Source organism: Paralichthys olivaceus, chromosome 4, assembly GCF_024713975.1.
Source record: "Paralichthys olivaceus isolate ysfri-2021 chromosome 4, ASM2471397v2, whole genome shotgun sequence".
NCBI lineage: Eukaryota > Metazoa > Chordata > Actinopteri > Pleuronectiformes > Paralichthyidae > Paralichthys > Paralichthys olivaceus.
This window is the reverse complement of record NC_091096.1, coordinates 8,244,089-8,267,432: the sequence shown is the minus strand read 5'-3', so window position 1 is coordinate 8,267,432 and position 23,344 is coordinate 8,244,089. Positions and strand designations below refer to the sequence as shown.

Sequence of the window (23,344 nt, the reverse complement as noted above, 5' to 3'; positions counted from 1 at the left end):
TTGAAATACAACCTTTACTGTGTCAATCAGAGCAGGAAATAAAACAAGACTCTGCTACAAAAGATGTCCCAAATAAGCTTTAAATACATGTTAACCAGCGATTACGTCCTGGCACATTCTTCAATTTCTTCTAGTGGGTGTGAAGTGATTGACAATAAGCATGGCATTATGTAAAACCCACCCACACTGACAGGAAAACACCCGTCCTGGGCAACAACAAAATAAAGATTTGTATTTAATGCAATGGATTACCTGGCACAAGCCATTTAAGACTGTGTAAATTGTTTTCATAATGTACAAAACTGAATGGCAGTGAATGAGTCCCTCTGATGGTAGAAAATTAGCACTTGATGGATACACCACCAATCTCAAGGGTAGATGAGAGAACGCTTCTGCAGAATGGAACACTAGTCTGAGTAAACAGTGAGAGGAAGAAGAACCATAGAGAAAATGGCTTCATTTCCTGTGTACTACAGTCATCAGAACAAGTCCAGATTATAGGAAAATGTCAAGAAAACAACTAATTTGAGCTGAATGCCTCGGTTACTTCAGTTATTTTTCTTATTATAAGACCACAGCATCAGAGCAAAAAACAACCACCCTGACAAGGAAATAACCATTTTAGTAAGCAATGGAACAATGTTCGAATTTCCTTGGTATTCGCTTAACAGTTCATGGAATAGAAGAGCTTGAATCAGAGCGCAGGGTCGCATTTTTCTGTCCAAACCGGCCAAAGCCCGGGAGAAAAATAATCAAACCAAACCAAAGAACTCTGAAATTTGAGTCCAAACCTGACCCAAAGTGTGACCAACAATGTCAGTCCACATGCTAATATTATGTGGGTTTGAAATGTTGTAGATGTGACTCTGTTTAGCTGATCTAAACTGCAGATATATTTGCTTTTATTGGTAGCTAACAATCCCAAATTACAGTTCGATTAGAGCTCATACCACCACCAATCCCCTTAAAGCCCATTAAATGGGCCTGATTTTTTTTTCTAGGACCCATGATTTATGCAAATTAACCCTAGCTCGCAATGTTATGGAAAGTGAAAAAAAATCCTGGACTCCCCCCCACTCCATGCCAAAGTTTGGGTGTCTTTTTCTTGACCCATGTCCCAACCTTTCACCAAGCTACATGGAAATCCACAGGTTTTTGCATAATCCTTCTGAAAAACAAACAAACAACCAACCAATGGACAGTGGTGAAAACATAACCTCCTTGTTGGAGCTAAAAAAGAGTAGCACACCAATGCTATGTAGCACAAGCACACGCAACAGCAACCGTCATCTCTAAACTGCGCTGTTGTCAGCTCCAGCAGCACGTGAACCAAGTTTCCAAGAATCTCAACTCATCTATTATATGGTACTACATATTAGGAGTGAGGGTAAAGACCCTTAGAGACACAGCTATCAGTTGTAAGTGGAGTCAAGTCTCTGTTCTAAGCACCAATTGATATTGCACAGGTAATTGGAACTCCCAATGCCACTACTTCATCTGAGGGACTTACATAAACAAGTACAGAGGAGATCTTCCATTTATCTTACCTTGTGCCGAAGCAGGACACATCATTATACACACAACAGTACGTGTAGTGGTCTAACTAGGCTTGTATTTTTGTGAAATGGATGGAGCAGTAGCATGTCCATGCTTTCTCCAGACTGAAACTACGGCTCTTGTGTGGGTTGGGAGGCAGAGAGAAGAGAGGAGGACCAAAAACTGACTCAGTCTCACTGTTTCCCTGCTACTTAACTTTAAAATGTGCCAGGTCTTTTTGATGCTGAACAAGAATGTTTCTTTTGGGACTCGGGATTTGTGATTCTTCCCTGCAAACCATTTACATTTTGTCACACATCGAAGCAGCCTTTTAACTCCAAATTCAGCGGAGGGAAAATAGCTACAGTCGGGGGAAAGCCGATTGAGTGTCAGTGTTATTGTGTCCCCAAATTTCAAGCTTGCACAAAAAAAGCCCCATTTAACAATGAAATTCTGACAAAGGTGAGAGGGCTACAATCCCGTCTGAGTAACGTTAGGGGCACGACAATACCGCCAACGAGAATGTATATGCTGCATGTATAATTGCATTGTTATGGCTGGTCTGCAAACTTGAGAGTGTCTGAAGGTTGTCATAGTCTAGTAAATGTCCCTCGGAGGGACGCAGTAGGAGGTGTCCAGTGTCCAGCTGCAGCCAATTTCAATATCCAAGTGTTGCCCAAGGACAAGGTGATGTCATTCCTTTATGAGTATGTCACCATATTCAAACATTTCAGGGGTAAGAAATGCTATATACAAGATGTTGGATACAGTAATTACGGCACTGTAAGGCAACACAATCAACATCGGTTTCTATAAGCTGCGGTTTATGTGCTATTTGAATGGCAATCTAAAGGGCATTGTATAAAACGATTTTGTCCCACGCTTTGCTTTCAGATGGAGGCAGGTGCACCCAGGCTATTGTTCAAATCAGAAACAGACATCAGACATCAGACATTAGACAACATACATCAAATGACTACCGCAAGTCAATAAATAGCTCTTGTTGAAAGTGTGCACTTGCTCTATACTTATGAAAAGGCCTCATCCAATTTCCCTCATTGTTCGTGATACAAATGGTGCGCCAATGTTAACCTCTCCAGATGGGTCTGGTGCGAACGATTTAATCCGTATCCAAACTTTCAAATCGCATATTCGTATCTGCCAAACCAAACCGCTAATGAGGCCGACGCAGCGGGGTTTCGGCATAACTGAAGCACGCAAATACAAGTGTAGAAGCACATGAATTGTTGTCCACCCTTGGCACCCGCTGAAAGCCTGGCTGTTCTTGAATTTTCCATTAGTATTACCTACATTTCATTAATTCTTTATTATGAGGTTTTCAATCAGAGCTGCTACCAACTTGCTCATTTACGCTTGCCGCGTGATGACTCAGACTATAAGTGATTACAAAACGACTTTAAAGCTTGTTTTATTCATTGAAGTCCAATTGTTGGAGTGTATTTTTAATTTGTGTTTATCTATCACCAGTAGATCGAGAACGTTGTGGACGTTGTGGGAAAAAGAAAATAAAAAGATTTCTCAAGACCCTCTTTCGTTTCTGTACATTTCTAAAATGAATTCACACAGCACAGACTAAAGGATACGCATTTGTTGCAATGCTGCAACTTGCAGACAAATCTTTGTCTCAGTTTGGTTTGCAGAAGGCAGTTGTCTATCCGTGGTTTTCCCTGTAGACATCTCTGAGGATACGGAATTTGCTTCATAGTGTCGACAAGTAACAACAAATCTGCCTGAAAAGGACATTTTTTGAAACAATAAAGATTTCTCTTACTTCATGTTGACTCAACCAGATAGGTCTTCTCTATTATAGAGCTATTTGTGAATAAGATTTCCATGACTTTTCCAGGCCTGAAAATGTCTATTATGCAAATTCCATAACTTTCCATTTTTTTTCATATGGACCCATTTCCTTTCTCTCTGAAAATCCAAATATAACACAAAATAACATAGTGTATAATGTGTAACAACATACAAATAAGTACACATTTATTTGAACTCCCATAGTAGACAGTCTCTGATCTAATACTGCACCTCCAGTAGTGTAGTTTGTTTTTAGCCCTTGCTCCCAATAGCAGCAACAGGCAAAACTATGCACTCTACACCCATTCACCACACAGCCTGAGCCAGCAATTTTCATGCAATTTCATCAAAATTCATTCTCATATTGTTTAAACAGCAAAGCTTTGCTGATATGCACCTTTTGAAGGGATGAAGTCGCTCCTCAGAGACCCCAGCCCCATTTTATTTTTTACCTTCCTTGTGCTGCTTTCTCACATTTACACAACACAAACAAAAGACGCCCCTTGTCTATCCCACTGGTGTGGTAAAGGGTCGCAGAGGTCAGACTTCATGGGCCAGACTGCTCCCAGACACTATGGTTGAGCTCAGCGTCACTCCACCTCACACCGTGTCAGCATGAAGTGACAGAGCAGACAAGACGAGCCCCCTCCTCCTCTTCCAACTTGCTCCCGCTCTCGTTCCTACAGTTATTCCCTATTGGTCCAGCAGGCGTGGGATGCTGAGTATGAGCTGGAATGAAAAGAGGAGCAGGGGTCTGCCGGGTGACAATGGATGGGGGCAGGAGGCCAAGGAAACAGGGAGATGCACCCGCTGGCCACAGTTCCTGTCCTGTCTGATCAGAGACATTCTAGATCTGTTCCTATTGCCCAAGGTGGCAAAGTTCAGTGTCAGGGTCAAAGGTCACTCCAGTTGCATGCCCATACCGACCGACATACGTATTTGAATACTCAAGTAACACACGTAGGTTCACCAGGTTCACAAGAACAGCAGGGGGAAGTAACAAAGAATATGCTTTCATGCATATTAAATCATAACTATATGTTTGCAAATTTCCCTACAAGCGTGCGAAAAACCATAAATAAAGGACTAATCCCTTCCCATCTCTCGCCTTTGTCTCCGTGGACCCAGAAAGCTGTCACACGAGCAGAAAGGCCATCAAACACGCCCACTAAGAAAGCTGACATGGACCAGTAACCATGACCCGAGTCTCGAGACAATGAACTGGTCTGAGGGAGGGCGAGGGGCACAAATGCCGTAGAAGCCAAGGTGGATTGAAAAATTTGAGTCTACAGCCCATCAGGAGGAAGAGAAAGATGGAAGAAGGGAAGACAAAGGACAAGAAGCTAAATTATGAGCAGAGCAGCAAAGCCTACTGCAACAGGGATGGATTGTGTCTACCTGCCTGGGATCCATATTAATGCAAGTGCAGAGACATTTACTGGCCACATGAGCAATAAAATCAGCATCATAAATATGAGTAACACTACTTCCTTGACCCTCGTCGGAAGTTCCTCGCCACTAAAGTGAAAGGGAGGAGGCCACCTCTGCAAGGAAGAGGAGATGGAGGATGTAAGGCCAGAACGAGGAAAGATAGGGAGGGGGGAGACAGGGAGGAAGAGAGGGATGGAGACAGTAGGAAGACAGAAAGGGCAAAGACAGAACAGAGAGCGGATTAGAGGAGTGTCACGGCCCTGAGAGTTCACCATGCATCTCGACCCAATATCCTCTGCTCTCACCAAAGATAATAGGACGAAAGCAAGGAAAACCACAGGAGGGAAGGGAAAGACACGAACACAACCAGCCGATGTGTCGTCTGGCCTGCGCTTAAATTAATCCTCCTCCGTCACCCTGCTTTCTTCCTTTTATCACTCAGAACAAAGGGACATGCTTGTGCTTCAGGTCCAGACAACAGAGGTGGCAGGACGGAGGATTCAAGTCCTTGCTGAGAGAGGAGACTGTGAGGGGTGGGGGAAATAGAGGGGATTTGGGGGAGATGGGTGGGAGTCGAGTATGTGCCTACGTGCTAGGTCAGCCAGGGTCTTATGGCAGTGGGAAGATGGGAGATGAGAGAGGGACACAGTGGAGGTTGGGTTTTTTTTGGGGGGGGGAGCAGAGAATCAAACACATAACTCAGACACACTCACAGGATTAGTGGTGTGTCTGAGCTGGAAGAAGAGCGAGGGAGCCCTGAAGAAAGACAAGAGGTGGCAGAGAGAGTGGAACAGATAGAAACAAACAAGTATCCTGAGAGTTTGTCAACTTCAGTGCAGAGTTTCATTTTTGTTCAACAAAATCAGTCATTGCAGCATTAACCATGAACATAAGGGCTTAAAATTGGGTGTTAAGTTTCAGCTTAAGTTGGCTCAATTCAAAACAGTATCACAGAGTCCCCAATAAATGAATCAGTTCTACATCTATATCATTTATAAATCCAAATGTCCAATCCATATCTTGTTGTTTGTGGATGGGTTTTACCTATTGAAGTGAGCTATTTTCTGATTACCTTAAATAATAATTTAATAACAATAATAACGAAGATGAAAAAGAAGAAGAAGAGGAAGACAAAGACAGAAGAAAGAAGAAAATGTTCTTGTTGACTTATTTAAAAACGTTTTTTGGAAGTTCTATATAAAAACCAGATCAGAACACATGTTTAGTGTTATTCAGACAAAAAACAGCCAGACAATAACTAAGCATAAAAATTTGATAAACTGGAACTTAAATAAGGAAATATCTGATCAAAGAGCATAAACAAGATCTGTCAAAATTATGGCTGCACTTCACTCAGTACTCAAAAAGTATTGAAGCATTATACCCCACCCTCGAGAAGAGAGAGTTGCGTCTGGAGTGAAAATGAATGAATCAAATTGATTAAATGAAATTTATCCCCCAGAAATAATGTGTTTTTAAATTGTTGTTTCCACAGAAGTGACAAATGACGGGTGAACGACATGACACAGTCAGAAAACGGGCAAACAAACAGCTCGTCAGACAAACATTTCTTTGAATATTTGCCATAACAGGATTGGAAACAACAATGCTTTCCACATGCAAAAACTGTGTCTGTATTTTTATGTTTCTCCTTCATTCATATTGGATTTATTCTTCTTTCTTTTTTGAACAGTCACGATACATGAGCACTGTAGCAGATAGTCAGTCTTGATTGGTCCCAGTGAGACGAGCACGGTAAACCCCTTCCTGGGGGCAACTAGCCCCAAACCCCTTCACAGGATTAGGGTGTGACCTGCAGAAAAGCATCAGATGAGCAGGGATGGACACACACTGAGCTGGAAAGCCATGGGAGTCTTGGCCACAGAACATCTAAGCCTTGAACGAGACCACAGCACAAGCCAACATATCTGTGTGTCTGTGCATGCGTCCAATTACTAAGCTGCTTTTCTCCTGTTTGTAAGGGAGTCGCCTTGTACACCACCTGTTTTATTCCAGCTATTTGGGATATTTTATGCCTTTACTACAGAGCTTACTGTAAAGAAACAACTAGAAATAAGAGGACTGACAAAATGAGGAAGGACAGGCACAAATATTCTCAGCCTGACTTAAGTCAGGGAGAATATAGTTCATGGTCAGCACCTTAAATCCCCAGGTTTAATGATGTCCCCTTATTGCAGATTTTAGTTGGCATTTTTAATGATTAGTGCTCATCCATCCATATTGTCACCAGTAAAAGAGTGAACATGACTTACTCTCAATATATTCCTGGAAGAAAACCCACCCAGGAGAATAAATGTTTTATTCAAACTTTTAATGTAGTTAATTGCATATTATATAATTCATAACCAGTGTAACAAAAATATATGATGAAGACATTATATCTATATGTAAAGGCTCCAATTGGCAATAGTAAAGAACTAAATTAATATTGCAGTGTATCGTTATCTTTTATCTTATCTTTACTATGCACTTTAACAAAAAACAGGGAGATGATGCAATCCTGTTATTTTTCGTATAATCTGTTCAGCATGTTGCTGTCAAATGAAAACATGATGACACTGTGTACAAAACATCTCTCTGTAAAGAGAACAGTGATAAAAAAAGATCTAAATCACATGTACACAATCATATGCACTCCTGTTTCTGCATGTCGACTATTTGCACTCTGTGTAAAGTACAAGAGCAACATTGTGAGTCGACAGACTGTGCTGCTTCCCTCTGGAAAATAAAGTGAAGCCCTAGCCAGATATCGAGAGGGAGCTTTCTTCTGTTGTTAGAGGAAAACTTTGATCAAAGTTATTTCTCCTCATCCATCTCTGACTCTCCTGGCCAGTCATAAATCATCTTCACTGTGCCAACTGTCAGGTTCAGTCCCATAGCCGTGAAGAGCTAATTCACCGGCACGACGCTCTGAGCCGATCTCTGCTCTGCTGCCTGCGCATGGAAAAAAGAACTGCAAACCGCAGCTCATTGCTCATACACAAGGAACACAGAGGATACATGTAACGTCTGTGCGGCCGTCCAACAGCACAGTCAGCTGGGTGTCAGAGGTTAATAATTTGGCTACCGTAAGTTAGAATGATTGAATCCAAAGTATATGTAATTAAAGGGGGCTGGCATTGTATAAACTAACACATGAAAAAAAACACACAATATTTTAATGTCTTTTTAAACTGGCACACAAGCACCCAACTAGAGCCCAAATTGAAGTCTAGTTGACATGAATGAGACAAACCTTTTAGCCTTGAACTCCCTTGTGGACTACAGTCATAAAATTATTTGCTTGGCTACACCGAGTTCTGCCACAGCGTATCTGCTATGCTAATAAACTCAATCAGCGCTGGCAGGTAATAGCATGCTACCGTAACTTTTCTACCTCAGCTCAGCACAGCTCAATCAGCCCCCGCCAGAGGCCTCTCCTGTACGAGTCCCCGCGGCTCGGAATCAGCAACTTTCAATCTCGGTGTGTTAGTACGCAAGAAGACGCAACTGTACATTTGGGATGGGTGATGAGACAAGCAGACAGCACAGCGCGAGAGTGCGAGAACGGCACCGCTCGCGTACACACAGTCGAGTCGTACGCACAAACACACACATACCGTCTAATATCAGCCCGGTCCCCGGCTCCCTTTAAGACGCCTGAGTGCCGGAGAGAGGGAAATAAATACTCTGCTTTATTACTGGGAGAAAGATAGAGAGGAGAGAGGAGGGGAGGGGGGTAAAGTAAAATAGAGAGGCAGGATGATACTGTACACACACACACACACACACGCACACCATGACTGGCACTACCTGAGCTTGCTGAATCCCATACAGCAATGAAGAACTCTCTAATTCTCCCAGTCAGCAAACCACCCTCACCCCTGTCCTCTCATATAATGTCAGCTGACAAAGTAGAAACAGAGCCTCCACACACTATATAATACTATAGCATAATAATATACAAAGCATGATTAGTGTACATTGCAACATCAATCACAGCGTAAAGGCCCAGATCTGTTTCTTCTCCAATCTCCAATCAAGAGCAGGGCTAGTGTACCGAGAACAGAATAAATCAGGTTTGTTTACGCTGAAATCTCCACTGGGTACCTTTCATTTACATTCATAGACTAATGTTAGCCCACTGAATTTTAATCACACAGCGAAGAGGTGCTGTATTAAGCACGGTGAGTTACTCTAGATAGAATAATGACTTCCTTCATGTGTGATCAGATCTAAAGTTTGTGAGCAATGCAAGATCGCAGCCGCTTGTGATCTGGATAATAACACGGCCGAGGAAAAGAGAAAACGTTTTTGAAGTTTGTCTCGTATTTCTAAAATATAAAATTTTCCACATTTAAACTTCTGCCTTTTTCTTAATTTGGGGTAACTACTTCTGTCAGTAGCGCTTTAAAATAAATCTTTATTTAGTTCCTGTATCCAGTAGAAAAAAACTCACCAGTCCTGCAGGTTTTTGCTCCTGCTGTTATTTTGCACACCAATTAAAATGTAATGAAAAAGTGTAGCCCTGATGCCATTTTCATGCTAAATCGGACTTATTACTAAGTCAGAATTATTCTAATTTCCCAGCCTGTAAACGGCATTTGCATTAACATTGTTATTCATAATTATGTGTGCAGAAATGACTAAAAGCTCAATATTTTCAACTTGGTGATTAATAAGTTGGAAAAACAAAACAAAACTGCAGCACTGTGGTGTCAGTTTACATTTTTAACCCTTCAGGTTGAGTGATTTCATTAAAATGAAAGTTTGCAGTTTCTATACCATTCAGAATGCAGCATTAAGGATGTGGTAGGCCCCAGCATCATGGAGAGAGAATAACCTGAACCTCTGCACATAAAGAGACCCTGAAGAGCTCCTATCTGACAGGGGAAAGGAATCCAAACTACACGCGTATCAGAGGAGGCATGTGGCTGTCTACTGCTGCCAAACCAGGCTAGCAGAGCAGAAAACGAACCAAGTCACAATGGATCCGACCACACCACACCTGCTTTTTAAAAGTGGGGAGAGATCATGTGTCTGTTCTGTGAGGTGGAGACTGGGTATGATTGATTAGGCGTTGAAATATGTGTTCTACGAATTCAGCCTTCAGTAAATGGACTGTATTTATACAACACTTTCCTCGTCTTATCGACCACTCAAAGCACTTTACGTTACATTACATTCACACACATTCAAACAGCGCTTCTATCCGATTTTTCTATAACACACCCTTCGCACAATGCCGGCACAGTTGTCAGAGGCAATTTGGGGTCTCTTGCCCAATGACACTTCGGCATGCTGACTGGAAGAGCTGGGGATTGATCCACCAACCTTCTGGTCAACGGCAATGAATAATAGCAGATACTGTGAAAAACAGGTCGTTCAAACAGTCCTAGAATTGTCAAACAAAACCTCTTAAATACCATTTTGAGGCACTTTAGAAAACCAGCAAGCAGCTGACTGATTTCCACTTCTCTGCTTTTAATATTCTCCCAGCTCTTTCCTTTTCTATCTATCCAGACTGAGAACACGTCATTCAACAATCCCTCCGTTTCTTCTGCACAGTCAGACCCCGAAACAGGAGTGTGAGAAAGTGACTAAGAAGGCCAGGATTCTCATAAACAATCTTCCCTAACTCTGCATAAGGAGGAAGGACAGTTTCCATGACCCACTGCCATGCAGAAGGTTCCCTTGAGTCCAGATAGGCTCTTTACAGTCAACAAGGATGCCCCTCTACACATGCCTGTCATGGTGTGTGTGTGTGTGTGTGTGTGTGTGTGTGTGTGTGTGTGTGTGTGTGTGTGTGTGTGTGTGTGTGTGTGTGTGTGTTGCTAGCAGTAATCCCATGCTTCTCTGGCACGTCTCCAGCAGACATGGGAACATCACAATGGATTACACAAGAAAGAGAGGGATTTACAGAGGAAGAGAGCGAGATCAATGAAGGAAGGTACAGTAGAAGAGGAGGCAGACCAAAGTATTTCCTAAATACCATTGGCCTCCGTGCACAGACACAGTCGGAGAGGGGTTATCGTCTCAAGATTAGCATTTCTGCCAATACAGTTCAGATAAGCCACGAGTGTAAAAACTACAGGAGTAGAAGGGAGTTCTGCAACATCGTAAAAACGGTGTAGTTGCTGGGATAAAAAGTGGCTCATTGGAATATAAGGGAGCAAAGTTAAAGCAACATTTTCTGCAAAGTGGAAAAATGTCTCACACACACATACACACCAAACCCAAGACTCACGGTCATGTGTTTTCTACTTTACTAACACACAAACACAAGGAGAGCACATCCTGCTCGCACTGGGCTCAGCTGCTCCTCCACCTCCCACACTGACCTTCACCTGTCACACAGGCTTCATATTTACTGCCACCACAGGCCATCTGCCCACACTCAGCCCCGACTGTCAGTCAACAGCAAGCCTCCTGCCCCCCCCCCTCCTCTGCCAATCCACCGACAAGCCTGAAGCACCAAACCACACCACCTGGCACAAACACAGCATCGACAAGTGTTCCAGTGCTTGATGGCCAAAATGGTGTCTACTCAAACAGCGATCAGTGGTCTGCAAAGATTTTATCCGATACAATTAGAGGCCGACTGATGTGGATTTTGCAGATACCAATGTTAGCTAAGTAACTTCTGATAGTGATATCTTGGACCATATAAATATATATAAAAATAAATTGATGTCATTATCAAACGCTAATGACAATGAAGTGTTGATATTTCAGTTTAACCATACATGTAAATAGGAAATACAAATATGACCAAATTTATCGAACTTAAATAAACATATTTCAACATAAATGCAATTTTTTTTTCTACACTAAAAGTTTTGTCTGTGAAGGGTTAAACATATATCGGCCAATATATCCGAAATATCGGTCGGGCTCTATGCAGAGTGTTCTGCAAAACATAAAACCAACTCAATCATCTGAGCCCTCCCCTAAAAGGTTTGACTCAGGGTTTCATTCATCTTTAATTTAGGTTAGTTGTTCACCCTGATGAGTGAAAAACAGAAGCCTCAAAGTGTAGAATCAGGCTACAGGCGTCACCACACAAGTGTAAGGACTGGAAATACATTAAACATGAACCCCCGCCAGAGAATACACTAAATAAATTACCGGTGACAATTTGAAGCCGGCTATAGCAGCAGGAAACTCGCTATATGATGAAAAATAACTAATGAAAGCTGTCGGCCTCTGGACACTGTGTACCACCCACTGCCCAATTTTTCAGAACATGAGTGTCTTTTTTAATTGTACGTGATGAAGGACAGATGTGAACACTGAACAGCGACACCCTCAGTAGTTCTTTACTTTCTAACAAACTGTATCAGCAGTTAATGGGGTGCAGTGTCTGCCAATTGTGTGCAGTCACTTCTCATTAGTCATAATTTGAGTCCGGTGCAGGTATTGAAAGGTCAGACATACATTTATTTTAGGCAGAAACAATACATGTGAACACTATGTTACCAGTAATGGCTCATATTTCTCTTCCCTTCACCGCTCACTAGGAAAGTGGGGCAAATGCTCCAGGTATCCTGCATGCTAACAGCTCCCTCTCACGCACACATTAACACACATCCTCCCCTGCAGGGAGTAGGTGCAATAGCAGGGGGCCACTGGATACAGACCCCTGCATCTCAATGACAACCACACATCTACAGGGATTTATCTAAATGCAAATCAGCTGTCTTCACTCTACAACACACACATAATTTACTTTGCATGCCCCAAAATACACAACGCTGCCATGTACCGCACCGCCAGACAGACAGACAGTGAGTCAGGCAGCCCGGCGGCCCTTTCAACTCTGCCTTCCCTTTTATCTGTATCCTCTGGTGCACGCTCATTTTCACCAAATTCGCTTTTAATTGAGAGCTAATTTAGCTGAGCCCAATTCTACAGCAGAGGTGGGTCAGAAAGGAAATGAGGAGGGGAGCAAAGGGAGAGGAAGATTTACGAGGGGAATGAGACTTGGAGTGACAGGTGACAATGAAAGCTGCTGCTCATGTCGTTTTCACCCTCAAAGGAGAGAAACTGGTTGAATGACGGGAGGAAAGGAGACAAAGAGAAAGTAACATCTAATTTGTTAGAAACTAAGCTTGGAATAAAATCTTCATTAAAAGGTGTCATCAGGTAACTCAAAGCTCAAGGTTTCTCCTGTCAGCCACCTATAGCAAAAATGTCTGAGTGAGCTCATGTGAGAAAACAGCAGGAGAACCTCCGGAGGATTCACTGCAGGTGAGTGGGCATGTTGATAATGTTTCTAACACACAACTGACACAAAACAAAAAAATTTAAAAAAGGATAAAAAGATCTCAGGATGAAAAAGAGGAGCCACACATGTTCTGAAATTCATAGTGCGTACAAACCTCCAGAGTTCATGTCTGAAAACACTGAGAGGTTGAAAAGACAAAATGTGTTTTCATTGCAGCAGCAACCATGTCAATCGAACTTCTGTTCACCTTTACGACCTGTGCTATCCTTCGTAGAGATAAAGTTGACCAGGAGCAATGTGCAAGGTGTCTCTGAAGCTGCTGGGCCCTCAGACCCTGTGATGTAAACCAGGCTGTAAAGTGATCTATGCCTCGAAGGTTATCTGGGGTCTCGGCGATGGGGAAACAACCTCCTTGATGCTGCCTGATGCTCTCTCCACTTCTACATAGCTGTTAATTAGCCCGGCTAAGTGCACCATTAATCGATTGCTTGTCTCGATGCTATATCTCATAACGGTGTTGCACTCTGGCAACGCAAGGCGAAGAAATGTGAGGTTCAGGAAGTCACACTTTTCCACTGGTGACATACTGGTGCTGGATGGAGAGGAAGCGGGAGACTAATGGCTGCTTCTCAAAGGCAGGAGTGGGTGTTCAACTGATGGCAACTGAGAGGGGGAGAAAAAAACCTGCAGTAGAATTTAAAAGTATTGACTTCAATTATATTAACACTCTGGATAAGTGGGAGAATGTTGTTACAGCTGCAGGGAGGAACTGTGCACATCAGAAACTCTCACAATACAGATACAATTGCTTGAAATGTTCTGAAACACATCACATAAGCTCTTACCGTAAGAACTCGTCAACCCTGAAGAGACAAGTAGTAAAAGAAACATGAGGTAAAAGAAAATAAAAGTGAGAGTGAGCAGAAAGTGGAATATGTTTGGAAAAAGAAATCCCCTTTTGGTGGAATAAAAAAATGACAAGTGATGACGAAACAACACTTTTTGTTCAGGCCTTTTTTATCACACAGTAAGTAAAGTAAATGTAGAATGAAAGGAAATGTCGAATACAATGTACAGATCAGATACTGCTTCAACAGGCGGAGAACAAATATGTCCATCGAAGCAGATGATGCTGTGTATGTGATGAAACAATCTAATTATTTTTCTTTATCCTTCTCTCAAAATTAAAAACTCAGTGAAAGAAGTGGAGCCACGTGACATGCAGCTGTCATTCGAACAGAGAGGTTTTTCTGATGTCAGGGCCGCTACAATGAAGGTTACCAGCCTCCAGAAATAACCCGGCAAGCCTCTTAGAAACCCACTTCTGGGAAGGGGGGGGGGGGGGCTTGCACTACTTCAGAGCATTTCGAAGCCAGGTCGTCCTTGGAAAGATGGACCGGCTGCAGCGAGGCCAACAGGCGGCAAAACATGAGAGATGGAGAAACATAATTAGAAATATAATGAGAAGACAGAGGTAAACAATGTAGAGACGGAGAAAGAGCAGGAGATGCAGAGGAATAAAAACCTCTCAGAGACAAACAGAATGTACAGTACTGAACAAGAACGAAGAAAAGGCAGAGGCCGACCTGATGGCCGAACGGTTAGGGAAAATAGCACGTGAGCAGCAAGGGCCCAGTTCCCAGTCAACCAGACACTTAACTGCATGTCATTCCCCTGCTTCCCTGCTTTACCGGCAGAAAATGCCCAAAAAAGGTAGAAGAAAAACAACAGGCCGCACGTGAGAGGTGGAGCAGCGGCTAAAACCCGAGCGAAGGAGACAGACAGGAACTGTGCAGGTGAGGGAATCCCGATTACAGCGTGACCTTGTTAACCCCAGAGGCTCGTTAGTGCCTCGTTCCAGCGGCATTCTCCAGGCCCATCCTCTGTCACACCTTCATTAAGCCCATCGACCCACTGTGCTTATTAAACACATTCATTACCCCGAGTATTGAACCGCTGCTGCTATCACTGCCCCCGATGCATTACAGGATGGGAGGCAGAAGGGTGACGTCTGGTGGAGGGGTGACACTGGGAAATGCTGAGGAGGGGATGGGTCATACACACAAACAGACGCGCAACACCTATCGACAGTCACGCAGACGCACAACTCAGTCATCGCTAATGAAGTCAAATTAGAGACAGAGGCAGCAGGAGGAGAGGGTGACAGAGGGAGGAGAGAGGAAAAGAGAGGGAGGACATGGCTTGTTTGAGAGAGGAGGAGAGGGATGGGATGAGTAGTGGGACCTTGGGCGTGAAAAGATGACAGGTAGAAGACAGGTAGACTTTCTCTCTCAATCCTCCATCCTGTTTTACACTTATGTCTTTTCTCCATAGAGCAGGACTGAAGTGAATCCCAGAGGAGGACCATTCATCATGATACGTACAGAGCGGTCCGCTGGGCGAGAGACGGAGCCTCCGTCCTGGCTTCAGGCTTCCGCTTTAAATGATGACATCATCTCTGCCCTTCTCAAACAAAAGGAAAACTCATCAGAGAGAGGGAGAGGGAGAGAAAGAGAAGGAGAGCGCAAAGAGATTAAGAAGAGTATAGGCGTGAGCGAGGTGTCGGAAAGGGCCATGAATCATAGTGACGTCCCTGGCTGGGTGTCAGAAGCCACTGCTGTCTGGAGGTGGATAAACACAAGGCCTCTTAAGCAATTTAAACACAGGCCAGGTCAGAGCCCGCCACTGGCCCTCCAGAGAATTGAAATCTGCGCCAATTCTTTCTTCTTTTCTTTTGGCAAAAGCAACTGACAAAAAGTTTCTGGCTGAATTTTGTTGCCAAAACCTTTTCAGGTTGCTGCTGGCAACCAGAGGTGATGAACGAGCAAAATGTCAAATTCAGAGAAGCTGTAACTGAACTTTAAGTTTAATAATTCATGTTAGGTCATAAATGGCTCAACTGAAGGAAAACAGAGGAACTGACACTTCACTTTCATTTTCGATTAAATCATTGATCACTTTCGTATTTGGTTTATTATTCATTGCATCTGCTGCTGCAGCTAAAGTCTTTATCGTCGTCATACATACTGTATTATTATTACCTTATTGGTTAATGACACATCTAATCATCACGCTTTGTTCCCTTATACTCCCTTGTTTAATTTCAACTTTAAAATAAGTACTTATTTATTCCATTTTATGACAAACTTTCAGCTTTAAAAATAAAATCTAAAAGCAGTGTGCTAAGAGCCGGAAGGCAGGATCAATTTTGCAAAACCTTCACACTCTCCATCCAGTAAGAAGAAAAGGTTTCAAGCAAGAAAAGAGAACGTGGGTTTCATCTCAGCTTTATCCCCATGTCAGGCTGTCGTCCCCCCGTGTGCTCGGGCAGTAAAAGCGAAGAACAGAGACAGAAAAAGAAAAGGAAGTCACATTAACATTAACATTCTTCAGTGCTTTTCCTGGTCGTCTGGTAGCTGTGGGCGAATGCTTGATAACGTCATGTGCTGCTACATGTACAACTGCTGAAAGATTACGGCCTTTGTACTATCACCGCTGCGAAAGGCCATTCACAGTTTCTGGCTACAACTGAGAGATGCTTATTTTAATTTCAATAGTATTCAAATTCTAACATCAATTACATGTCACTGAAAGGACCTGAGGTACAAACAGCGGGCAGCCACTTTGCACAATTATATTTGTGCAAGGAAATATTTAAACCTTAATGTCAACTGGTTATAAAAGATTCTGCTCCAAATTAAACTGAGTTGAAATTACTTCCTGTGAACGTGCCTCTGTAAAACCTCTCACATAAACCACAACAGAGAAACTAAAAACAGTGTCACTCAAATATATATTATTATACATAGGTTTTTACAAAGGTCATGAGATCTTTTATGTATGCAGAGACACTCAGCTGCGTTTGGCTGCTTGTTTGCTTTTAGTCAATCCTACAACGCCCTCTGCAGGTGAAAATCATGAACAGCAAGTAAGAGGACTGGAACAGTACTGTCCACTTTACTTCTGTACAGGGTAGAATATTTAACTCAAGAGACAGCTAGTAACAACCCGAAACAAATCAGTCATATGGATAAAAATTATATTTAGTATTAAAGATTGTGTCATTTATGTATTTATACCTGTGACTGTACAAAAAAAGAAAAAGGGTTCATGACCGTGGTAACTATGTCTTAAACCACAAGGGCACACAAATGCAATAAGTATGTAAAGTGCATTTGTCAAAATGTAAACTGTATATTTCTTGTTTAGCATTCTGGAATAAAAACAACATTTTTTTGTCTTTGTTTTAATTTTATACACAATTTAAACAAATTCCTGATTTCACTTGCTGAAAGTATTCATCAGGGGTACGTCCTGGGGTAACTGATAATTTACCTTTTTGAGGAGTTGCTCAGTAATAACTGTTTAGTCGGTAATGTTAGGGCTGAAATTAAGATTTGATTCTTGTCATGAAGACAGAAGAGGAAACATCCTCCTGTCAAAGTTCTGCAACAGATACACAGACATACTTCAACTATAACACCCATGCATTAAACACTAGAGGGGCAATGATAATAAAAAGGAACCGACATACATTAATTCACTTTAACATGTGCACCTATGGTAACTTAATCTCTGGACTGTGGGACAAATTACCCCAAAAAAAACCCACGCAAAAAACACAGGGGAGAACATGCAAACTCAACACAGAGAGAAATGTGTCATGCTTTCAACACTGAACCAGGAAGTGTGAACTGGGATTCAAACGTCTTGCGTGAGGCAGCAGTGCTAACCGTGCTACATATGAACCAGTGGTGAATGCTTTTAATAAAAGATACATCAAACTTTTACAAAATGTTCTGATCTGAAAGTCAGAGTTCCATCCCCGTCACATGAGGACTTCTATGAACTTAACGTACTACTGCAACAACTGCTGCTACTATTCTACCCCCCCTCCAAAAAAAAAAGGTATCGAGTTACTGAACACTCCAAAGCCCATAATTCATAAAATCATTTCAGATTATGTTCAACTTTACAAACCAAGAATTCGATTCTGCAGCTCACGGCAATAAAGTTTTGAATCTTTCTTCTGCTGTTAAAAAATACATCACTAGCACCAGTTCTACTATTTTCAACTCAGCCAAGAGAAGTGTACTGTAGGTATTTCCAGCAGGAATCCCAGCACTACTTCTACCGCTCTCCATTTTTGTTCAGGCAAATGAAGATATTTGGCTTTGGCATAAGCGTTGTCGTTTTTGGCATCGTGTCACTGTTAAGCAACAGGGAGCCAGCGGTGTTGGCTGTCCCATTTCTCAAGTATTATTCACTCTCAGCCTCTCCATGAGCCACTCACAGAATCGAAGACAGCATCATGAAAAGCCAAGGTCTTTGTCTTCCTTTTCAAAAAGCTGTTTCACTTGTGTTATTGACAGAGTCAGAGGAAGAAATGCCACACGCTGAATCTTTTTTCTCGGCGTAAACTAATGTTGAATAGAAAACCTCGTAGCAAGGTGAAAATGTTGCTTCAGAGACTTTCTTTTTCTCTTCCCCTTTAAAACTTGTTTTGTTCTCGGGCAGACGGCGGAGGGAACGTATTGACGATTTCTGTGTCTGAGTGCAGCCGGCTGTCCAAGCGAAAGTCAGTGCTCATTAATGCATCTGATTACTCTTCAGGCAAAGGCCGATCAGCAACGAGCCCTAACACACACACAGAAGTATTTTGGGGACAGGGATCGATGCGGAGGCTCTTCAAAAGAGCACTGAAGAGGAGGATATCGGAGGGAAGAATGTGCCGTTAGCTTTGACTACACACTGAGAATGTAACCAGAGGTAAAGGTGAAAAGGAAAGTTTGCAAAACCAAAGTTTATCACCACACAAAATTAACTCCTGTCTCAAATCTAATGAGACAAACTCAACTGAGGGTTGTTATAAATAATCTACTGATCATTTTTTGATGAAAATCAAATAAATACATTTAAAATTCCATTTGAGTGCCGATTTAAATTTCTCAAAGTCCAGGATAACTTTCAAAGACCTTGGTTTGTCTGGATAACACTCCAAAAACCAAAAGTATTAAGTTGATGAATTAACCTCAGCTTGCTCTGGAGTTTTAAACCATCTCACATGGTCTTTATCAGCAGTTGAAGTATCGCTTAGCAGATAAAGAATGTGTGGTACATTTCAAAAGCTCCAAAACAAGAATGTAAGTCAACATTTAGTTGTTTTATCGACTGTTGTTCTCAAATTCAAGAACAGACGATTGAGCTAAAAAAAAAAAACGGTTGAGTGATTAAATGATTAATCAATATTTGTTTCAGCTCTTAACAAGGTCTTGACCATAGTGCTTTTAAACTAACTAGAATGGAAAAAATAGAGCTGGGACAAGAGGATGTCAAAATTATGAATATATAATGATTTAAAATGGAGGACGCAAAGAGAGGAAATGAATTAAGATTATTTGATTGAGCATTAGCAAACAAATAAACTGAAAATATCTCTAGAGCTAAATACAGTAAATTCCATTTTTACCCTACCTACATAAGTCCACTTCAAATCCACAGAGACAGACAGAAAAGAGAGTGAGAGACAACTAAAGAAACGTCCTGATGATATGAAAGTGTGGTGGAAATTATTGAAAATTGTGGAGCAGATATTTTCCCTCAGACAAACATAATCCACTGCCATTAAGAGTTATACTGAATAAATACATCGTGCAACAACTGACATTCAACATCCTGAAAGTCTTTCTAAAGACCAGGGGGGATTGAGGGAGATTGTGCAAAGACGATGGACAATGCACTGTTGTATTGTGTGTGCGTGTGTGTGTGTGTCTGTGTGTAGTTGTATGTTTGTGTGGCTGGTCAGTGTGGTTCTGTTTATCTCTAATTACAGTCAAGTATGTGAACAAAGTTTCCAGAGGAGATTCCAGTGCAGCTGGCAGCTATTCAGCTCAGTTGCTCCCATGTGTGTGTGTGTGTGTGTGTGTGTGTGTGTGTGTGTGTGTGTGTGTGTGTGTGTGTGTGTGTGTGTGTCGCTACAGTGTCTGTGTTTTAACTATAGTGTGTGTGTGTGTGTGTGTGTGTGTGTGTGTGTCATGTCAAAAGGTCTATCCCATAATAACTTGACATCTATCATTATCACTTCCTTTGCCTTTGCTCTCCCTCTAATCCGGCTAATTAAATCTGCTCATGTCAATATACAATTTAATCTGCGATTATGTCTGATTGGACCGGGCGTGAGCTAGACAGACCAATCGGATCTGAAGACGAGGCGTCCGTCACTGACCAGCGGCCAAAGAACACCATTCTCTTTGACAGTTCGTCTTTCTCAGTGTTTCATTTCACCGTCACGTCGCCTGCGTTCCAAACGCTTCGGTGAGAGAGAGCTGGGAAACGTGGTGAAGGCTTGTGAGAGAAGCTCTGATTGTACATGCAGAGTGGTAATTACACCTAAATTGAGGGCACATGCTAATCTATGTTAGGTCATCTCTCCAGTTCCACTTACATTTCCACATTTTGGACTAATTAAAACTGTAAATAATCAGAGCCTCGGTGTGTGTGTGTGTGTGTCTGTGTGTGTGTGAGAGAGAGAGAGTCTGCCGGCAGACATAATGTCTTCGAGATGAGCCAGAGGAAGGATCTTCCCATCACCCTGCAGGAAAATTAAGTGCACACTTTGATTTTAACAAGACAGGATGAGCAGATAAAGTTTTTTTTTATAAGAGAGAGGAAAAGTGCTTCTGTCGCAAAAATGTTTGCAGACCGCGATGTGTGTTTAACTGAAAGGAAAGTTACCAACAGGGAAAGATGGGTGACAAGAGGGTTTTGCAGCTTATAATTCGTCCAGCAGTTGGTCTGTGAAACTGACAGAACTCAGAGTTAAACTTTCAGGAGTGCGTCTTCCCCACCCTACGGCAAACAGGAGTGAGATGAGGAAAAGGGGAATTTGCTATTCTCAGAGCCTTCGCTCATCGAGGTGCAACAGAACAGAATATGAATGGGGGGGAAGAGAAAAAAACACTTCAGAAGATGAAAACAAGACTTGAAAGGCAACTGGTGTAATATAACCAACTGTGGCATAAATACTGAATGAACGCCAATAAAGAATGCAGGCTAGATGTCAAAAGCAGTGGGATCCAGAGACAACAGTCACAGGCCTCTCCCAGCAACACACTCTCAGTCCAGGGTTAACTACAGCCCTGGGCTGATTTAGCTCCAGGCTAACAGGCAATGAAAGAGAAAACTTCAATTTGTCGACTATAAACAATATTTTACGATGCTAGTCAGAGTTGGAAACATCTTCGGGAACGGATCAGCAACTTTTACCTATCATTTGTTAAAATAAACCGGTTTATATGGATCGTAGACTGAATAAAACAATGTATCTTGATCGCCACCTGGTGGCTGGCTGCTGTATAGGTCATGATCCTCACCTCATCCATGTTAGTGGATGGAAATTAAGTATATATACATTTAAAAAAAAATTCTCAAAGATAGTTCCTGTCATTTAATGCATTTCTTAACAGACTGGTGTACGTGCAAGTTAGTTATGTTGTAGAAATTAAATGTATGAAAAAAGGAAACAGTTCCGGATTATAACTGTGATAATACTGTGTAATAAAACTGTGTAGTCCTGAAACTCCTTCTTCTTCAATTAAGGCAAATTAGGAATTTCACCATTTTGCATCATTGCAGAAAACCATACAAATCTCCACAGCTCTTTGGGACTCCCACCCCTTCCAGACTTTTCCTCTGTCAACTAACAACCATGATTTTGTGGCTTATGGGATACTGACAGAGAAACATTAGCAGAATTACGACTAATATTATTAGTGCTAGTAGTGTTTAAAAATTTCCTCAAGGCAACACAAGCTTATTTAGAGCAACTGATCTCCCTTCCCTCCAAAAAAGCTGTTTAACCATCTACAGAGCAGGATATGAACTTAACAAAGAGAAAAATATCCCTCCAGCATGGAACTGAAACCACAACCACGACAAGACGAAGGCAAGGAAAAACAGAAAACATGTATGTGGGTGTGCACATGGCAAAGAAAAAGTGAAAGACCACACAGAAACATCCTGCAGCGATTCAATTATTCAATTTCAGAGGAGGAGAAGAAAGAGAGGGGCTGATCACAGTGAGTGAAAGGCTCTTCCTCATCTGTGATTGATTAGGCAAGACACAGACAGGATCCCTGTACCGCAAAAGAGGACAGGAGAGGAGCGGAGAGGAGGGAGAGGAGAGGAGAGGAGAGGAGAGGAGAGGAGAGGAGAGGAGAGGAGAGGAGGGGAGAGGAGAGGAGAGGAGAGCATGCGTTTCACATTAATTGAATGAAATAACATTGAAGATAGACCCTCACAGTTCAAGAGGTGTGATCACCTACTAAATTCTTTATACAGCATGTGATACAATATTTATAACTATTCCATGAAAGCCAACAGCCTGTATCATTTGAAGGCGAAGTCTAAATGAGGAGAAAATCTAAATAGAAACTGGAAGGGCATATACGTCCACCAAGGCCCAACAGTCCCCGTAAATTCAATCAAGCTGAAAAAAAATTGCACAAACTCAAAGATGCCAGTTCACTAAGATCCATAAATAATTTCCAGGGGAAACCAGGAAAATTTCAAAAAACAAACGCCCCATCTAGCACTGTGAGAAAGTCTGAAACAGATCCACACCATGGATGATAGTCCATCCAGTAGTTTTTGTGTAATCTTGCTTAAAAACAAATAAACATACAAACCAACCAACAAAGAAAAGGACAAGGGGGAAACATAACCTCTTCGGCAGAGGTGAAAAACACAATCATGTGTTAAGTTTGAACCCCCAGTGCCAACACATTCTGCCAACGTGATTTGCAAATTGTAATTATAACCATTTTCGTTCAAAGCAACTAAATTAAATATATTTTCCTGAGAAGCTGAAGGAGAGAGAGAGAGACAGAATGCACTCTGAGAAACAGCATTTAAGTGTTTCTGGCTTGACTCATTTTCTGGCAAACATAATGACAATTTTAGGCCAAGCAACCACAGCTCCTAGACATAACAACTCCCATATAAGCTCGGGCCGTTTCTCTCCACCCTAATGACAGCGAGCTAAAATAACTGCTGTGATCTCACCTTGGAAAAATGACTGAAATTGATACTGCTGCGCTAAAATGTTATCAGCAGCAATATTAATCCTTCACCTTGTGATAAATGCTAATTTCATATGCTATTTAGTTGATGAATAGGGTTTTAACAAACTCCACTATTGTTATCAACTGAAGTGAAGTAAGTTATCAAGGTCATGATTACTCACGGACTGCAAGGAAATATGAGGAGCGGAAAAGGGACAAAAGCGTTAGTGAGAAAATGAAGATCTGAATAACAGGAGGTTACAGACGG

At 42.0% G+C, this 23,344-nt stretch overlaps 1 protein-coding gene across 2 annotated transcripts in view; it reads right to left on the bottom strand.

Moving 5' to 3' along the window:
• fbxl17 (F-box and leucine-rich repeat protein 17) overlaps positions 1-23,344 on the bottom strand; it is a 206,137-nt gene that overhangs the window by 177,729 nt on the left and 5,064 nt on the right. The gene's annotated exons all lie outside the window — the stretch shown is intronic.